General features: G+C 41.5%; 1 protein-coding gene across 1 annotated transcript in view; it reads left to right on the top strand.

The window, feature by feature from the left end:
• LOC126094728 (N-acetylgalactosaminyltransferase 6) overlaps positions 1–20,748 on the top strand; it is a 159,436-nt gene that overhangs the window by 24,945 nt on the left and 113,743 nt on the right. The window lies entirely within an intron of this gene.

Genomic DNA, 20,748 nt, shown 5'->3' with positions numbered 1-20,748 from the left:
AGCCTTAAAAATGGCCACATATTTGATGGCAGTGGAAACCTCTCTCTCTCTCTCTCTCTCTCTCTCTCTCTCTCTCTCTCTCTGGCAACATTGCAACATTGGATGAGAGAGGAATGGAGCAAATGGATGATGGGTGAAACCCAACATAAATTTGCACTGAAGTGAACTTTATATTGACCTACAGTCAATTAACTGTGTCAGATGGCAAAAAGTTGTGGTCTAGAGAGATAGAGAAGACGTTATTGTTAAATCTTTCAATAAGTGTGGCATAAGTAACGCTCTCAATGGCAGTGAAGATCGTCTTATATACGAAGTGGATAACAGTCATGATGAAGGGGGAAGTTCATATGATGATTTTCAGGGATTTCAAAGGTCAGTTTGGGTTTATAAACTAGTAGTTTTTTTTTAGTTTGGCTTTGCAATCTAATGATAAAAATGGTAAAAATATGATTTTTTTAAAAAATCGCTTGAAAACTAAGGTGTGTCTTATAATCTGTAGTGTATTATAATCCATAGCGTCTTATCGTCCGTAAAATACAGTATTCTGGAAGTCAAATAATGCACCTAGTGTGCACTGATATTGTCAAGGCAATAAAAACCGTAAATTAAAACTACAGTCTCCCAAATTACCTGTCGAATTCATCCAAAAAACTGTATTCTGGAGATCAAATAATGCACCTAATGTTAACTGATATTGTCAACAAGAGCATCTGCCACACTTCTGTTGTCCTTGCAGGACGAGGGCATGCCGATCAACCACTGTTTCATTTTCTGCCATCAGTATCATTGGACAGTAGTGTTGGAGGGCCGTGTCTCAACATACAGCTCCCTCAGCCACTGCTATCATAGGGACACTACTTGTACGGAGGGTAAACAATGTCTGATGACCTCCGAATTTAAATATTAAAAATGCAGGAAATGGAATGATTAAAGTAATGATTATTATGCCAGACAATTTGGTCTACACCTATTTGGCATACAGAGGGTGAAGAAAACTATTTACTTATCAGTTGTGAAGAAAAGGAACCCTAAAAAATGTGAAAATTGCAGAATAGTAGCTTTGATAGCACATGCAAGAAAGGTTCTCTTAAAAATCATCCAGTGTTGACTAAAACCCTTCATTGATAGTGTTACCAAGGGAACAAGCAGGGTTCAGAAAAGTAGAGGTGCCGGGGACCAAGTAACAAACATGAGACTGATCATTAGAAAAAATAGAGAAAATATACACTAGTCTTATTTATATGCTTCATAGAATACAGCAAAGCCTTTGACTACATAAGTCACTCAAAAGTATTGGAAGTACTAGGTTTTATAGGAATGTCAGTGCAACTTATACAGATAAGCAGAAATCTGCACAAGAGCCAAGAAGCAACAGTAACACTACAGCAAGAATTTATAGAAACTTTTAGGATAGGGAAAGGAGTCAGACAGGGGTGTATACTATATCCATTTATTTTCAATCTGTGTGGTGAGTATGTAATGAAAACTTCAGATCTAACAGATAAAAACTGAAATTAAAATTGTGGGACATTTGACCAACAATTAGGATATGTGGATGAGACAACAGGCAGTAAAGAAGGCAAAGTATACTAGAAAAAATGTAAAAAATAAAGTGAAAAGGTTAGCCCAAGACTTAATTTGAAGTAATTCTACAGTTTTATTTTTCATGCCTACATATGTATTTCTCAGCATAGTCACCCTGACATGAATACATTTCTCCCAATGAGAGACTGTCACTGTAGAATGTTTGACTTGTCAGTGGAGCCACTTCACCTCTGCTTGTGCTGCTTCATCACTATCAAAACGAAGTCCTTGAAAGTGTTCCTTAAGTTTTGGAAACTCATGAAAATTGAAGGGGGCCAGATTGGGACTGTATGGAGGATGATCGACGACAGTGAACCGAATGTGTCAGATTGTTGCAGATGTCACAGCGCTCCTGTCATGCTGAAGGAGATGGTGCTGTATGTCTGGGTGAAGTCTTCAAATTTGAAACTCGAATACAGCATGTCGTTTCACATGCACTGACATAGCTATGTTACAAATCATCATGTTACATACTACAATTTGGAGCCCTCTAGTGGCAGAGAGCTGCAAATATATGGATATGTAAACATGAAGAATAAATTTAAAAACCTTGAAGTTTTCACATAAAGAAATTGGAGGCATTAATTTCAGCTCACCCTCATATATAAGTCTTCCAAGAGTGACTTTTGTTATTTAGTAGCTTATTGGAAATAGATGATTCCATTTGAAGTACTGGTCAAACTTCACAGGAGATGAGCCCCCTAGAAAGAAGGTAGTGGGGGGTGGGGGGGGGTGGGGGGGGGGGGGAGGACTTACTCCAGATAAGCAACCCAGTAATTTCAGATCAGTACCCATCAGCATCAGAATCATACGAAATTCCTGTCTGAGATATTGTCAAATACATAAGACAGTATCTCACTTCTCAACTATTGACATGCAGACAGACTACTGGGAAATCGAAGCTGACGAAGTTGGCTGGGAAAAGACTACTTTCATAACTCCTGACAGCCTCTATGAGTTGAAAGTTACACCATTTGTACTGTGTAATGCTCCAGCCACCTTCAAACGTATGACAGACAATCTACTTCAACACTGTAACCCTGTGGCGCATAATGTCCATTACAACGGACAGCTGTTAATGTGGTTGTTCCATATGTCATATTTGTTGTGACTTGGCAAGACAGCCAAGTCACTATGCAAGGATGCCGAAAGGCACGCGTTAAGCCCACGCAGACTGGCGTGAGGTCTGGAACATTACAATGTAATTAATATAGCAAATAAAGTACGTAGTTGAAGTAATACTTAACTTTATTCCATAATTGGTGAACATCGCTCTTGTTGTTACATTATATAATCTCAATATACACTGGTAATGGCGCCTTGCTAGGTCGTAGCAATTGACGTAGCTGAAGGCTATGCTAAATATCGTCTCGGCAAATGAGAGCACTATTTGTCAGTTCCATCTCTAGCAAAGTCGGCTGTACAACTGGCGCGAGTGCTAGGAAGTGTCTCTAGACCTGCTGTGTTTGGCGCTTGGTCTGCAATCACTGACAGTGGCGACACGCGGTTCCGACGTATACTAACGGACCGCGGCCGATTTAAAGGCTACCACCTAGCAAGTGTGGTGTCTGGCGATGACACCACATTCCTCCCCCCACAAATCGGCGTACGGTTGTATGATAAGGCTTCCGCCCGCTGTGGGGAGGACCCCATGTTGACGTATGCGACGAGGTGGGGAGCCTAACAACAGGCGAGGCTGTGCCACCCGCACCCGGCCATTCGGTCCAAGGGGAGCTAGGAAACGCCTGAAAACCTAGTCCAGGGTGCACGCCAACATGCGGTGTAAGCGCCCGTAGAGAGACAGGAGGGGCCGAAGGGTCGACCTCCATCGGGTCGGAGCACCCGACTGGCGAAGACGACAGATGGTCCGGAGCGGGCAAGAGTTCCATGGCGGAGGACAACTGGTCACGGGAAGCGATCGGCGGCGCGTGATTCAGGGAGGCGCCTGGCGGTTGCAGCGACGTGTCCACTGCGGGCGTCGCCGGCGGGAGAACAGGGGGCGGCGGCGGCGGCGTCGCGTCGCCATGGGGCAAAATGGAAGGCAGCGTCGGTAACACCTGGGGATGAGGCGAGCCAGTAGATGGGTCCCCAGGGCGCTGACCGGATGGCACCGTCGCTGAAAGCAGACGGGGAGCGGCAGATCCCGTGCGACGACAGAGGCGCAGCTGATTGAGATGGCGACGCACCTCACCAGAGGCCCCCAAAACCAAATACATCGCGCGGCCGAGGCAGCGAAGAATGCACCCTGCGAGCCAACGCCATGAACCTCGATAGTTGCGAAAGTATACAACGTCGCCTGGGGCAAAAGCAGGTGTCTGCCGCTGCACAGGAACCTGATGCGGCGGATGTAGCAAAGACACCAAGGTTCGATGAGGACGACCGTGGAGCAACTCAGCTGGCGAGCGACCATTGCGGGGCTGAGAGCGATACAAAGACAAAAAGAGCAATAACGCGTCCTCCCGAGAATGCGACTCTTTCAACTTCAACATCTGTTACTTGAAAGTCCTGACCAAACGTTCAGCGGCACCATTTGACTGTGGCGAAAACGGCGCGGACGTCAGATGTTGAATACCATTGGCCTTGCAGAAGGACTGAAATTCTGCGGACATGAATTGTGGGCCATTGTCGGAAACAATAGTCTTCCACAGACCTTCAATGCAAAAGATAGCAGATAACGCTTGGATGGTGGCCGACGACGTCGTGGAAGACATCCTGACAACAAAAGGAAAATTACTGAAGGAATCTACTACATTCAACCATCGAGCATTCCAGAATGGACCAGCAAAATCGATGTGTAAGCGTTGCCAAGGGGAAGTGGCTTTTGGCCATGCAAAGAATTTCCGCGGTGGTGCGGATTGTTGTTCGGCACACACCATGCAAGAAGAGCACACATTGGTAATCGCAGCATCGATTCCGAACCAAGTACAGTGCTGCCGAGCAAGTTGTTTCATTCTCACTATACCCCAATCCCCTTGGTGGAGAAGCTTTAAGACAGAGGACTGTAACGAACGTGGGACCACGACCCTGGACTGATCATTATCAGAACGCAACAGCAAAACACCACGTCGTACAAAAAGTCTCTCCTTGTGAGCAAAAAATCGGCGAACCAACGGATCCTCGATCCGTGACTTTGACAAGGGCCATTGCGTTGCAACAAAACGCAAAACTGTAGCAAGGACAGGGTCAGCAGCTGTGGCTGTAGCTACACGACGAAAATCAATCGGAAACGATTTGACCACGTCATCGGTTTCCGCATCAATGAACATGCAAGCAAGTTCGGAAGAATCGAATGCTCTATCCTCAGCAACAGGCAAATGGGACAACGCATCGGCGTTTCCGTGCTTAGCAGTGGACCGAAAAAAGATATCGTAGTGGTACTGCGAGAGGAAAATAGACCAGCGAATGAATTTCTGTGCTGTACGTGGAGGTACAGGCTAGTTCGGATGAAAAAGCGATGTCAAAGGTTTGTGGTCTGTGATGATGGTAAAGGGACGACCATACAAGAAATCATGAAACTTTGTAACACCAAATACGAGAGCCAAAGCTTCTTTCTCGATCTGTGAATAATTTCTTTGCGCAGACGAGAGCAATTTGGACGCAAAGGCAATAGGGCGATCATGCGATCCATCTTTGTGCGCAAGCACAGCACCGATCCCGAAATCCGATGCATCTACCATCAACAAAAGGGGTTTCTGGGGATCGAATGGCGTAAGGCAAGTATTAGAAAGCAACGCCGATTTCAACTGGCGAAAGGCGCGTTCGCATTCCGTCGTCCAGACGAACGGAACACCCTTACGGCGTAAGCGATGAAGCAGAGCTGAAATGGAAGAGGCATGAGGGATATATTTATGATAATAGTTGATTTTTCCCAGCACACTCTGTAGCTGCTTCAAATTCTGCGGCGAAGGCAAGTCTTGTATGGCACGGAGGTGCTCTGGACTGGGATGTATGCCTTGGGCATTGAGTACATGTCCCAGATATGGCAATTCAAGAGCAAAAAACACACATTTGTCCTTCCGCAAGCGAAGACCATTCTGTCGCAAGACCTGAAATAATGTTCTGAGGTTGGCTAATGTTCGTCTTCCGTCTTTCTGGAGATCACAATATCGTCCAGATAGTTTGCTGCAGTAGGGACCGACGCACAAACAGTTTGTAAATATTGCTAATCCAATGTGCTTTGCACGCGTGGGTTCGAATCCCATCCTCGTCGCCATGTGTTGTGACTTGGCAAGACAGCCAAGTCACTATGCGAGGATGCCGAAAGGCACACAGACTGGCGTGAGGTCTGGAACATTACAATGTTATTAATATAGCAAATAAAGTACGTAGTTGAAGTAATACTTAACTTTATTCCATAATTGGTGAACATCGCTCTTGTTGTTACATTATATAATCTCAATATACACTGGTAATGGCGCATTGCTAGGTCGTAGCAATTGACGTAGCTGAAGGCTATGCTAACTATCGTCTCGGCAAATGAGAGCGCTATTTGTCAGTTCCATCTCTAGCAAAGTCGGCTGTACAACTGGGGCGAGTGCTAGGAAGTGTCTCTAGACCTGCCGTGTGGCGGCGCTCGGTCTGCAATCACTGACAGTGGCAACACGCGGGTCCGACGTATACTAACGGACCGCGGCCGATTTAAAGGCTACCACCTAGCAAGTGTGGTGTCTGGCGGTGACACCACAATATTCTCACATTATTATGGTTAACCTTTCAATTTAAATGGAATGTTGCCTCGTCACTAAACACTAAGAATGGAAGAAGACTGACATTATTCATCTTGCCAAGAAAAATGTTACAGAACTCAACACGTTGTTGTTTGTCACCGTCACAAAGTGCTTTGCAGTAGCTGAATTTTGTATGGTTTCATGTGTAAATGTCGATGCAGCACATGCCAGTTGGACAGCGGGGGCATGTTGAGCTGTCGAGCTGCTCAGCAAATGGATTTCTGCAGACTCCTTATGAAACTATGGCGGATGCATTTGACATCTGTGTCAGACACTCTGGGGTGGCCTGGCATACACAAACAACATGTTTCTTGGAATTGTTCATGCCACTGCCTAATATTCTGTGCTATAGGAGGATCCACACCATAGCTAGTACAAAAGTCAATCTGAACTGTTTTTTACTGACCCGCATGGCACAAAACATAGAACACAAAATACTTTCTGCTGTCCTGACACCATTTTTACAAGAACTGACTTGGGCACACACTGCTGCTACCTAGTGGGAACCACATAAAACTTGAGAGTTTGCTCTTTCCAACAGTACATTGTTCACACACATATCTCAAATAACATGATAGTTATGATTTTTTTTAATCAGATGGTTGTTTTTTATGCACCCTGTATATAATTAAAAAATTACTAAAGTATTTTTAAAGCTACAACTATGAACATTGACTTTAAAAAAATGCATTTCAGTGTTTTTGGAAATTGAATTCCTGATGGGGTGAAATAGGGGATGAGACTTTTTTTGAAAATATTTTATTGTGAAAGCTAAAAATCTATGAAAATTTAGATGTAGCTTCCCAGTTAGAAATAAAAAATGTGTTTCACTGTTTTTGGTAATCAATCCTATGAGGGTGAAACAGGATTAAAGTTTTTATGGAAATATTTCATTGTGCAAGCATTTTTGAAGGTAAATCTATGAAAATTTGTATTTGGCTTCTCTGTTAGAAATAAAATATACACATCACTGTTTCTGGAAATTCAGCCCCTAGGTGGTGGAATGTTTTGTGAAAATATTTCATTGTGAAATCATATTTAAAGCTAACTCTTTGAAAATTGGTGTTTTATTTCTTGGTTGGAGGTGAAAAAATACATGTTTCACTGTTTTTGGAAATTCAACCCCTAAGGGGATGAAATAGGGTCAGACTGATTCACTGACTCATCTTCGCTCAGTCCAATTCGCTAAGGATAGAAACTTAAAGTTTGTAGAGGATGGGCTCTTATACTTTACTCATCATTTAAGATGGGATTGTCAGAAATGCCACTCCTAAGGGGGTGAAATAGGGGATGAAAGGCTTTTTGAAAGTATGTCACTATAAGCGAAGTTTTGAAGCTAGAACTAAAGTTCAACCAGTAATGGGGTAAAATAGTGGGTGAAAGGTTTTTGAAAATAATTACTAAAGAACTACTAAAGGATTTTTAAGGCTACATCTATGACAATTTTTATTCTACTTCTCAGCTAGAAATTTAAAAAAAAAAAGTGTTTCAGTGTTTCTGGAAATTCTACCCCTAAGGGAGCTCAAAAGGGGATGCAAATTTTTTAGAAAATATTTCGTTACATTAAAATGATTTTAAAGCTAAATTCATGAAAATTGGTATTTCATTTCATGGGTAGATATGTTTAAAGAAACATTTGCCATGGGGCGAAATCTGCTATGGAAATTTCTGTACAAGAATGCAAAAGGCATGATTAGCAAACACTTTGGACTCCAGCTACCATAATCGCATTTTGGTCAGAAGTACGTTTGGAAAAGACCATCCTTGTGTGGCCTTAATTAGTGTGAAAAACTTAAAAGGTTTTGTAGTTTGTAAACAACATAAAAATAAAAACAAAAAATCTCTACAGGCCATACAGTCTATGCGAGCAGAGCAGTGGTCGCTAAGCTAGTTTTTATATATTCTGTATATTCGATGTTTGTATAAATACCAGGATTCTGTATTCTGGTATATTCTGTGTTCATATAAATAGTTGTACTCTCTGTACAGGAATTCAGTATTATTCTGGATGTACATTGGTGTCAGTGATAAACTTTCTTTTAGTTATGAGTGTTGCACTTCATTAACAGCATTGCATTTGGATTTGGACTTAGGTGTGATTTTGAAGTGGCAATACATGTTTATGATTAAAATATTATGTACTCTTTTAATTCTATTCTGTAACTTTCCAATATGGGGTCTTCATTTAAAAAAATTTGAATTCTGTCTGATTTCATAGTTGACAGAGGAATGAGGTAATATCTAGTAACCTCTGTACCCGTTAGCTCTAAAAAAGCTGGAAACCAATTTGTAGCCTACAGGATTGTTGAGGATATTAAGCTTGCTAATACCTTCAGATGTACCTACAGTGAATACACAATGAAGTTATTAATGTAATGTCAGGTTTAGCATCTTTACAATTATTCCAATGAAAATAATCAATTTTTGACAGTGTAATGTAACTAGATAGATTAAAAAAAAAATCTACTCACTAAGCAGCGGCAGGAGAACACACACATACACTATGTGGTAAAAAGTATCCAGACACCTGGCTGAAAATGACTTACTAGTTCGTGGTGCTGTCCATCTGTAAAATTGGTATTCAGTATGGTGTTGGCCCACCCTTAGCCTTGATGTAGCTTCCCCTCTCGCAGGCATATTTTCAATCAGGTTCTGGAAGGTTTTTTGGGGAATGGCAGCCCATTCTTGGAGTGCTGCACTGAGGAGAGGTATTGATGTCGGTCAGTGAGGCCTGGCACAAAGCCAGCATTCAAAAACATCTTGAAAGTGTTCTATATGATTCAGGTCAGGACTGTGTGCAGGCCAGTACATTACAGGAATGTTATTGTCATGTAACCACTCCGCCACAGGCCGTGCATTGTGAACAGCTGCTCAATCATGTTGAAAGATGCATTCACCATCCCCAAATTGCTCTTCAACAGTGGGAAGTAAGAAGGTGCTTAAAACATCAATGTAGGCTTGTGCTGTGGTAGTTCCACGCAAAACAACAAGGGGTGCAAGCCCCCTCCATGAAAAACACAACCACACCGTAACACCACTGCCTCCGAATTTTACTGTTTGCACTATGCACGCTGGCAGACGACGTTCACCTGGCATTTGCCGTACCCGCATCCTGCCATCGGATCGCTACATTGTGTACCGTGATTCATCACTCCACACAATGTTTCTCCACTTTTCAATTGTCCAATGTTTATGCTCCTTACACCAAGTGAGGCATTGTTTGGCATTTACTGGTGAGATGTGTGGTTTATGAGCAGCCGCTCGACCATGAAATCCAAGTTTTCTCACCTTCTGCCTAACTGTCATAGTACTTGCAGTGGATCCTGATGTGGTTTGGAATCCCTGCCTATTACACATTACGACCCTCTTCAACTGTCGTCTGTTTCTGTTAGTCAACAGACGAGGTCGACCTTTACGCTTTTGTGTTGTATGTGTCCCTTGCTGTTTCCACTTCACTGTCACATCAGAAGCAGTGGACCTAGGGATAGTTAGGAGTGTGGAAATCTCTTGTACAGACGTATGACACAAGTGACACCCAATCACCTGACCATGTTCAAAGTCCGTGAGTTCTGCGGAGTGCCCCATTCTGCTCTCTCACGATGTCTAATGACTACTGAGGTTGCTGATATGGCGTACCTAGCAGTAGGTGGCAGCACAATGCACCTAATATGAAAAATGTATATTTTTGGGGGTGACTGGATACTTTTGATCACATAGTGTACTATGCACTTAGCTTTTCACTTTTATTAACTAATGCACAATGTTTTCGCAATGATCTCTGCCTTGCGTATTATCCTATATTTCACATTTAAGCTCTCATGTTTTCAAATCTTGTCCTGAACAATCAGTCTTTCCTTCTCTTCCTGTCTGGTAAGTCTCCCCTGATCAGGGGTTCTATGTGACTTTTCTGAACTCTACCCCTTTTCTTAAACCTCTCCAGTCTTTTTGCTTCACTCCTCTTCCTTCCTGCCCAACACTTCTGCTGGAAGAACAAGCCACTGGCTCAGAAATCTGGCACAAGAAAAACTTTCTTGTGTGTGTGTGTTCTTCTACTGCTGCTTAATGAGTAGTTTTTTTTTTAAATCTGTCCAATTACATTATATTACAGTTATTTTGTTTGCTAGGTAAAAGAACTTCCACTTCTGTATTGGATACTTGGTCTGTATTTTAAGGCTTGGAGCAAGTCATTTTGGAATTGGTCCCTTTGCTGTTTCAGCTATTCTCTCACACATTATTTTTTCGAAACCTTTGTTGATATCTGATGCAAGTCTCTTGTTATAAATTGGATTTAGGTGTAATCCATGCACTGTGAACTAGTCCTTTTTGTAAATGTTTATGTCAAGAGCCATATTTGAATTTTGCTTCTCTTCTGGCTGCTGTTGAAAATGAAGGAGCGGATTCCTTAGAAACTTTCACTATCTTTGAAAGTTTACCATTATACCTCCAAATGAAACAAGATATAAATACGTTAGAAAATCATATGAAGTCAAGTATTAACACATGAAGTTGACACTTGGCTTACACATACCAAAATAATAGAAACAAAGGTGGACACACATTGATGTCACATCTTTGGTGTCGAACCAAAAAAGAAAATTGGAGTGTAATCTTTCATAAATATGTCTCATTTGAGGTGGAGCATTGGGGTGAGATTGGAAACTGATGGGAACAAATGCAGAATGTGTCTGTTGTGCCTTGAAGAAACAACAGAAGTCCAGAATCAGGACTGCCACTTCACTGAATCTGACTGTCAGCATTGTTCATGTGGTGACAGCTATAATGTCAATAGCAACTGTGTACATCATAGTCAGAATATAGTACCAATTATCCAACCCACAGTTAAACCAGACTACTTCTTGGCTCATTGTAATTTTATGTCCATTGATTTAATTAGCTTCCTTGTGAGAAAATAACACTATTTGTAATAACAGATTTCAAAATTTATTCATAAGCAGAGTACTGACAGTACTTGAGTTAACTGGCAACTAATAGCTGAATTGATAACACCTGTATGTCTGTGTGAACATTTCTGTAGAAGTTTTTTGAGGCAGTCTCTGTGTAGTTTTCTACATGCAAATTTCTCAGTATCAGAGTTAGTCCAAGACTAATATTCATTTCAAAAACGTAATAGTGAAGTGAATAGCTAAATGGATTTTTCTGCATGTTGTGTTTTCGTTAGGACTGTTTATAGAAAGAGTACAGGAAATACTTTGCCGCTGTCAAGTACTTTGTAGGAGAATATGCGTGCCAACCGGTAATGAATAAACTTTTTAATTTATCTGAGACAAGCTGATAATCATGATAATACGTGTTTCAGAAAATGTGGGAATTTGTTAGCAAATTGATGCAGTGTTGTGTTAATCATTTTGAACGTTTCATTAACCCAAGATTACAGCAAGGTGCCAGACACCAACAGCACAGCTACCGAGGGACAGCAATCACTGGCTGAGCTCAATACTGGCACTAAAGAACCAACTGTTGTTGCAGTTTTTATTCCAAAATCTGGTTTGATACATCTTTCCACCCTAATCTATCCTGCGCAGTCCTCTTCATCTATGTATAGTTGCTGTGACCTATATACATTTGAACTTTTTATTGTATCCAAGCCATGCTCTCCCTCTACAATTTTTATCCACACTTTCCTTCTACTACCAAATTGGCAATTCCGTGATGCCTCAGGATGTGTCCTATCAACCGATTTCTTCTTTTACTAAAGTTGTCTGATAATTTTCTCTTTTCCCCAATTCAGTTCAATACCTCTTTATTGATCCACCCATATAATTTTTAAATATTCTTCTATGGCACCACATGGCTTCAGAAAAGGCTTCTAAATACTTAAATTTATATTTGATGTTAACAAATTTCTCTTTTTCATAAATTCCCTTTTTGCTGTGGCCAGTCTGCATTTTATATCCTCTGCGCTTCAGCCAGCATTAGTTGCTGTGCTATTAAAACAGCAAAGCTCACTGACCTTTCAGTGTCTCATTTCCTTATCATTCCATCAGTATGACATGATTTAATTTGATTCTATCCCATTACTCTTGTTTTAATTTCATTGGTATTCATCTTATGAACTATTTTCAAGATGTTCACTCCAGTCAACTGCTCTTGCAAGTCTTTGCCATCCTTGACAAAATTATGAAGTTGTCAATAAACTACAAAGTTTTTATTTCTTCTCCTTTAATTTTATTTCCCTTTTTAAATTACTCCTTGCTTTCCTTTATGGCTCACACAATGTGAGATAGGCTACAGCACTGTCTCACTCCCTTCTCAACCACTGTCTCCTTTGTATTACATTTGATTCGTATAACAGTAATCAGTTTTCCTTACAAGTTGTAGATATTACCCCTGCTGCTTTCAAAATCTCAGTGTGTGTTCTAGTCAACATTGTCTAAAGTTTTGTCCAACTTACTTACGCTATAAATGTGGGTTTGCCTTTGTACATTTCATCTTCTAATCTAAGCTGTAAGGTGAGTATTGCCTCAAGTGCTCCTACACTTCTCCAGAAACCAAATTAATCGTCTCCGTGATCAGCTTCTACCAGGTTTTCTGTTCTTCTGTAAATAAATGTGTTAGTATTTTGCAGCCATGACTTGTTAAAATGATAGTTTGGTAATGTTCACACCTGTCAGCAACTGCCCTCTTTGGAATAGGAATTATTATATTCTTCTTGAAATCTTGTGGTATTTTGCCTACTGATATACAGGGATTGGCCAAAATATGGAAACACCATGAGACATGCATGCTTGAAAATAAATGTAGATGCTGGCCAAGCCTGCAGGTTATATTGTAATTGACCATGAGTGACACCTGTGTAATGTCTGCAATACATTGCAAGTGTCAGTCATGGTCAGAACACTGTTCTGTGTAGTTGTGAGTGCATTATGTCTGAGTTCACTGAATTCAAATAGTGGCAAATCATTGGTACTCATGTGGTGGGTGCTTCTGTAACCAAGGTAGCTGAAGTGTTTGGTGTTCCAAGAGGCATAGTATTGGAAAATTTTACCACATATGGGGAAGTGGGAAAATGTCATCCATTAAATCACAATGCAGATGAAATTGTGTTTAGAGTGATCATGATTGACTGTCACTGAAGAGAATTGGGATGAAAAATAAGGAGACATCACATCAGTGATGCAAGTGCTTGTAACAGGAAAATGTGGTACTGAAGCCATAAAACCTGGGCTATGGAGAAATGGAATTGATTGTGTAAGTCGTGTTTCATGCTGTTCCCAATTTTTGCCTGAGTTGTATCCAAAGACTGAAACATGGTGGGGGTTTGGTGATATTTGGACAGTCATATCGTGTTAGTCAATGGCCGCCCTGGTTGCTCTATAAGGTTGGATAACTGCCAAGGATTGTGTGACTATAGGGGACTAATGACCTGAGAAGTTGAGTCCCATAGTGTTCAGAGCCATTTTTTGATTGTGTGACTATTTTGGCTGGTAAGGTCCATCCCATGATACAGTTTATGCTCCCCAATGCTAATTCTGAGTTTCAAGATGATAGGACCCCTTTTCATGCAGCCTGCATCATCCAGGACTGGTTTTTTGGCATAAGGATGAATTGCTGGGTTTTCTGTGGCCACCTTAATCAACCAGATCTCAGTATAATGGAGATTACATAATCAGCTGTGGGGAGAAGTGTGCATGATTGCTATCCACTTCCATCATCATTAGCTGAACTTGTCGCATTTTTGCAGGCAGAATGGTATAAGATTCTCTTGCAAGCCATACAGAACCTGTATTTAAGCATTCTGAGATGGCTGTAAACTGTTTTGAGTGCCAACAAGTTTTCTAAACTGTATTTTGGGTATGGTAATGTCTTATGTATCTTTCATACCAGATGGAATAGTAATGTCATTGCTGGCTCTCATGTTGACTTAGGGTTTTTCTCTGTCAGTTCTCTTTGCTGTATCGTATCTCCCAAAAATTCTCATCTTCAAACAATGGAAAGTCCAGGATGGAATGACAACATTGTATGCAGGATATAGTGCCACTCGAGACAGGAGAGGAGAGAGAAGTGGAGAAGAGGAAATTGCTGTGTAGGTTTGTTGGTGGTGTAGAAGGTGTGTGCAGTATTGGTGTGAGAGAAGAGGAGGGGACAGGCAAATGGAGAACAGGGACTAGCAAAGTTTGAGGCCTGGGGGGGGGGTTATGGAAACAAAGGATAGTTTGCAGGGAGGGTTTCAATCTGTGCATTTCAGAAAAGCTGGCATAGGTGGGAAGAATTTAGACAGCACAGGCTATGAAGCATTCAGTAAAGGGAAGCACATCGTGTTGGGCTGCATGCTCAGCAACTGATTGGTTCAGCAGTCTTGGCTACAGTTTGGCTGTGGCCATTCAAGCAAACAGATAGCTGGTGCTTGTTGGCAGTCATGCCCATATAGAAAGCAGCACAGTGTTTGCAGCTAAGTTGGTAAATCAAATGGATGCTTTCACAGTATTCAAGTAAGTGGCAGTGAAAGGGTGTGTAGGGCAGGTCTAGCGTCTAGATTATTGCAAGGTTATGAGCCAGTAGGGCAAGGGTTCGGGAGCAATGGTGAAGTAGGTATGGACAAGGATATTGCCTATGTTTGGTGGGCAGTGGAATATTATTGTGGGAGGGGAAGGCAGAATAGTTCTCATTTCAGGGAACAATAAGAGGTAGTCTAAACCTTGGTGAAGAATGTGTTTCAGTCGCTCCAGTCCTAGGCGGTATTCATGAGAGGAGTGCCCCTTTGTGGCCAGACAGTGGACATGAGGTGGATGGACTGGGGAGTCAAGTCATGGGAGATCTGTTTCTAGAAAAGATTGAGAGGATAATTTCAGTTGTGGAAGCCACAGTAGGATCCTTGGTAAATTTGGAGAGGGACTGTGCATCATTAGACGTGTGGCTAGGCTGTTTGATTCTGCTGGAGTGTGGAGAGGATGTCCTCACCCTCAACCTGACTCATGATGATGTCATCAGTAAACCTGAACTAGATGAGGGGTTTGGGATTCTGACTGTTTAGGAAGGATTCCTCTAGGTGGTCCATGAATAGGTTAATGTAGGATGGTGCCATGTGGGTGCCTATTGCTGTATCATGGATTTGTTTGTAGGTGAGCTCTTCAAAGGAGAAGTAACTGGAGTTGAAGCTATATCTGGTCATGGTTATGAGGTAGGAGGTTGGAGGTTTGGAGTCATTCTAGCACTGGGATTGATAGTGTTTGATAATAGCAAGGTCATGGGCACTGTGTACAATGATCAGCCAGAACATTATGACCATGGACATTGTGTCATTGTAAACCCATCCAGGCAATAGCAGTGTCACCTTGCAATGAATGACTGCTAATCAGATACACACATTGTGCGTGTAGTATCACTGAGTTAGCTATCTGTGTGTAGAATGAGGAAGGCATGTAATCTATCTGAGTTTGACTGAGGGCAGATTGTGATGGCCTGGAAGCTTGGCATGAGCATTTTGGAAATTGCATGACTTGTCGTATATTTGAAGAGTGCTGTGGTGAGTGTCTTCTACACCTGGTGAAACCAGTGTAAAACGATGTCCAGACATCATGGCATTACAGATATTGGATATCATAGGCTGGCAGACTGGTAAAAGAGGATAGGCAGCGAACTGTATTGAACTAATATCACACTTTAATGCTGGGCAGAGTAAAAGTGTGTCTGAACGCAAAATGCACTCAACACTCTCAACGATGAGCCTTCGCAGCCAATGACCCATGCAAGCGCCAATGTTAACAGCATGGTCTCAGCAACTACTACTGAAATGGGTACTTAACCATCAGCATCTGCTGTTGGCGCAGTGGCAGAGCGTTGCATGGTTTGATGAATCCTGATAACCTTCTTCATCATGCTGTTGGGAGGATACTACTCCTTTGTCTTCCAGGGGAACAACTCCATTGACACCTGTTCTGTGGGATGGAGACAAGCTGGCAGCTGCTCCATTATGCTCTGGGGAACATTCACATGGGCATTATGGGTCCAGTGATGCTCATGCTAGGCTCCATGAATATTGTATGCTGATTGTAGACCAAGTACATCACTTCATGATGATCATGTTCCCAATGGCAGTGGCATTTTTCAAGATAATGCGCTACAGGCACAAGGTCATGAGTGTGATGGAGTGGTTCATCGTAAGCAGGGCAGACTGGTAAAAACAGGATAGGTAGTGAACTGTGTCAGAACTAATATCAGGCTTTAATGCTGGACAGTGTACAAGTGTATCTGAACATACAGTGAACCGAACACTTCTAATGATGGTCCTCCGCATCCGACGACCCATGCGTATACTGATGTTAACACTATGACATCAGAAACTATGACTGAAATGGGCACGTGACCATCGGCACTGGATGTTTGTGCAGTGGCAGAGCGTCGCATGGTCTGATGCATCCTGATATATTTTTCATTATGCCTATGGGAGGGCATGAATCCGTCGTCTTCCAGGGGAAGAGCATGACACCTGTATTGCGGGATGAAGATAGGCTGGCAGCTGCTCCATTACACCCTGTGGCACATTCACATGGACGTCTATGGGTCCAGTGGATCTAATGCAAGGCACCATGACAGCCATGTGTACACTGGTTGCAGACCATGTACACCCCTTCATGATGATCACGTTTCCTGACGGCTGCAGCATTTTTCAGCAAGATAATGCATCATGTCAAAAGGCCAGGAGTGTGATGGGATGGTTTGAGGAATAAAGTGGAAAGTTCCAGTTGATATGCTGGGCCTCCAACTTGACAGGTCTGAACACAATCAAACTCATCTGGGATGTAACTGAACATGGCGTCAGAGCTCATTGCTCCCCTCTCCAGAATTTATTTGAACTAGGTGAGTTGTGTGTGCAGATGTGGTGCCAACTCCCTCTAGCAACCTACCAAGGCCTCATTGCCACCATGTCATGATGTATCGCTGCTGTTATCAATGCTAAAGGTGGACATACCAGCTATTAGGTAGGTGTTATAATGTCCTGGCTGTTCAGTGTATGTTAGTGTAGAGGGTGGTGGCATCAACAGTAATGAGCAGGGTGGTAAAGGGGCAGGAACTGTGGAGAGTCGGTGGGGAAAATAATTGGTGCCATTTTTGTAGGAGGGTAGGTGACTGGTAAGCTGAAGGTTGTTTGTCAACAAGGGCAGAGATTCTCTCTATGGGCCACAGTAAGCAGATTAACCTTACGTGCTTCACTTTAATGACTGCTTCATAGCTTGGGCCACCTGAATTCTTCCCTTGAACACCAGCTTTTCTGAATTGTGCAGGTGGGAACTCTCCCAGCAATGTATTCTTTGTTCCTATAATTTCCCTGGCCTCAACCTTTGCTAGTCCCTGCCTTCCACCTGCCTATTCCTTTCCTTGTCCAGTATTAGACATGCCTTCTATCACACCAATGCAGCTATATAATCCTTTCTCCTTTTCCCCCCTCTCATCTCTGCACCTCCCCACCCTCCGCCCCTTATAAACATCCCCTTGATGCTGCACTTAACAGCCCTAACTAGTCCCCAGTTCTAGCATTCTTTTTCATTGTCTGTGTCCACAACTCATTGCCTCTGTTACTTCATCTTCTCTTTCTATATAATGTTGTCTTCAATATTGTTTCCCTTATGTAGCTCAATGTATTCCTTCCATGTTTCATCCTTTCAATAATATGGAACATACCATCTGAGTTCTTAATATTCATACACATACTTCCCTTTTCTACAAAGGCCTCTTTAATTTTCTTATATGCTGCATAGCCATGCTCACTTCTACAACCTCGCATTTATCGCACAGCTATTCCAATTTAGCAAGTTTGCTCTTCTTGATAATATCGTTTATTTTAGATGTTTGTATTCCATTTTCCCTGTTTCACACTTCTGTCAATTAAATTTAATGTCGAACACACTGTACTGGTTAATATAACCATCCCGTGACTTTTCCTACCTTTCAAAATTTAATATGTGTCAGCTTACTTCCAACAGGGAAGTTTAGTTTCTCATCACTTGTATTACATATTAAACATGTCGACTTTACTGGTTGTCCCCCAAAAGCAGTAATTAACATGTTTTCGTTGCATACATGTCATCTCTGTAAAGAGCGGAAGATGGTGCATAGTTATTTGCAGGTTGCTGTAATTGGAGACAAACCTAAAGATCTAATTTGAAAGACTCAAATAAATTAGTAAATAAATAAAAATAAAAGACTGAGAATGTTGAACAACTGTAAAAAACCATTAAAAGGCATTACCAACTGTCCTCTGACATATTGTACAACTAAGTACTGTGCTTACATGTGGCCAGAGAAACTTAAAAACTTAACTCAAACTTAACAAGAAGGCCCAGAGGACCACAGAATGTTGACTGGCTGCTGTGTCATCCTCTGCCGTATGGCATCATTTGAGTGCGGTATGGAGAGGTTTGGGATCAGCATATTGCAGTCCCAGCCATTGTCACCATCCCAGACTTTGGAGCCACTACTTCTCATTTGGCATGATGAGGCTGAATGGCCCCCAATCTAATGCTCTCACCAAGTAAAAATCCCTGTCAGTACTGGGAATTGAACCTGATTCCTCTACATAAAGGTAAAAAATGCTGACTTCTCAGCTATGGAAGTGGGTGACATCTGGGTATAGAAACCTCAAGTAGCTGAGGCAGTTGTGCAACTTAAACAGACAATGCGATAATGTGAAATCGTAAAAAAAATATCTCCCAACTCTATCAAGCAAAGAAATTCCAAACATGCAGTTATTATAACTACAAGAAATTAGCAATTAGAAACAAATAATTGAAGTTTCCTCGTACTTTAAGTTATGGACGAGCCCAAAATACTGCAGGGTGGGGAGCTGCTATTGCAGCAACTACAGTGCCTACTTTCAATCTCCTAAGTAAGATTGGAAGTGTTACTGATCTTCTTCTTTTTTTTTTTTTTTTTTTTTTTTTTTTTTTTTTTTTTTTTTTTTTTTTTTTTTTTTCATCTGTCGGCAATCGTGTAAAAATGTACAACTACATTTATAACCATTCTCCACAAGCCAGTGTATGGTGCATGGCAGAGGGTACCTTGTACCACAACTATTAATTTCCATTCCTGTACCACTTTGCAAATAGAATGAAGGGAAAATGAGAGTCTATATGCCTCTGAATGATCCCCAATTTCTTTTATCTTTGTGGTCTTTACACGAAATGTATGTATGGCAGTATAGCGTTCTGCAGAGTTGACCATTTGTTTTACATACTATTGCTCTTGTCTTTCAAATTGCTTTGTAGAATTATGCCTAGCCATTTAATGGACTTGACATTGTCCAGCAGCACACTGCCAATGCTGTATTCAACATCAGGGGATTTTTTTTCCTAATCATCTCCATTAATTTACATTTTTCTGCATTTAGAGAGCAAGTTGCCATTTGTCACACAAATTAGAAATTTTGTCTAAGCCATCTTGTATCCTCCTGCAGTCACTCAATGACAACCTCTTCCTGTACACCACTGCATCATTGACAAACAGCCGCAGATTTGCACACCCTGTCTATCAGATCATCTCTATTTATATGTGCTTGCAGTGGATAGTGTGCCAAGTCCAAAAAATAGAATTCTGGGAAATCACAATTCAAAGTTAGGCAAATAATGCAAAATCCTGTAATGGTGCCAAAAAATTATTTTTGTGCTTATTGTATTCCCACGCTGTCTCATCAGTATAAATTGATTTTCTGTTTAAAATGAAGTTTAGTCACTGATGCTCAGCACTAAAGTTAGTGTGCATTAAAAATTCCCTTTGACCCAGTGTACACTCATGAAATTGTTCATTCTGGATTTGAGCTGTAGTGTAAACTTGGGAAAATGTGGTTCTGCAGGCCCTTATGAATGATTAATAAATTAGTAGATGAAGCATCGTTATTCAGGAACATAAGCAGTTATTCTATCAAAATACTAGAAAAGCACAGTGAACAAAGATAATAGTAATGTACAAAAAAATCATGGTTTTTCATCTGCATCATCTGTACCAGGGTAAATATTGCCAGCACTGCTTAATGTTGGCAAAAATAATCTTTCTTTTTCTCAGGCAAAATGTTGCATGGTTTGGAATACTTCAGAACAGGTTTCAATATTTGCTGTTTTCTCTGACTCCTGAGGCTCACATTTTAATTGGTTCTACCTCTTCCAGTGATGATTTGTAAAGAATAAAACCTGGATGGTCTATTTTGAAATGAAGCCACCTGACCTGCCTCAACTGTTATGGGTTACTGTTGTTGTCTTTGGTGCATATTGTAACTGGGTTTTTAAGAGGACAGTGTAGTAAAAAAAAAAAAAACATTTCTCTGTGTTTTGATGGCAGTGAAACCTTCCCCCCCCCCAGTTTGTCTAATCAGTTGTGTCCACTAGTGAGGGTGTTCTACAAGTCCTTTGAAAGTTTTCCTCTTCTGCTCTATCAAACTGTGTGATGAGTCACACTCCATGTGGGTGTGCCCAGGAATAAGAAATTT

Source organism: Schistocerca cancellata, chromosome 8 (genome assembly GCF_023864275.1).
Source record: "Schistocerca cancellata isolate TAMUIC-IGC-003103 chromosome 8, iqSchCanc2.1, whole genome shotgun sequence".
Lineage (NCBI taxonomy): Eukaryota > Metazoa > Arthropoda > Insecta > Orthoptera > Acrididae > Schistocerca > Schistocerca cancellata.
The sequence above is the reverse complement of the archived record's forward strand: the minus strand, read 5'-3'. Positions and strand labels throughout refer to the sequence as shown.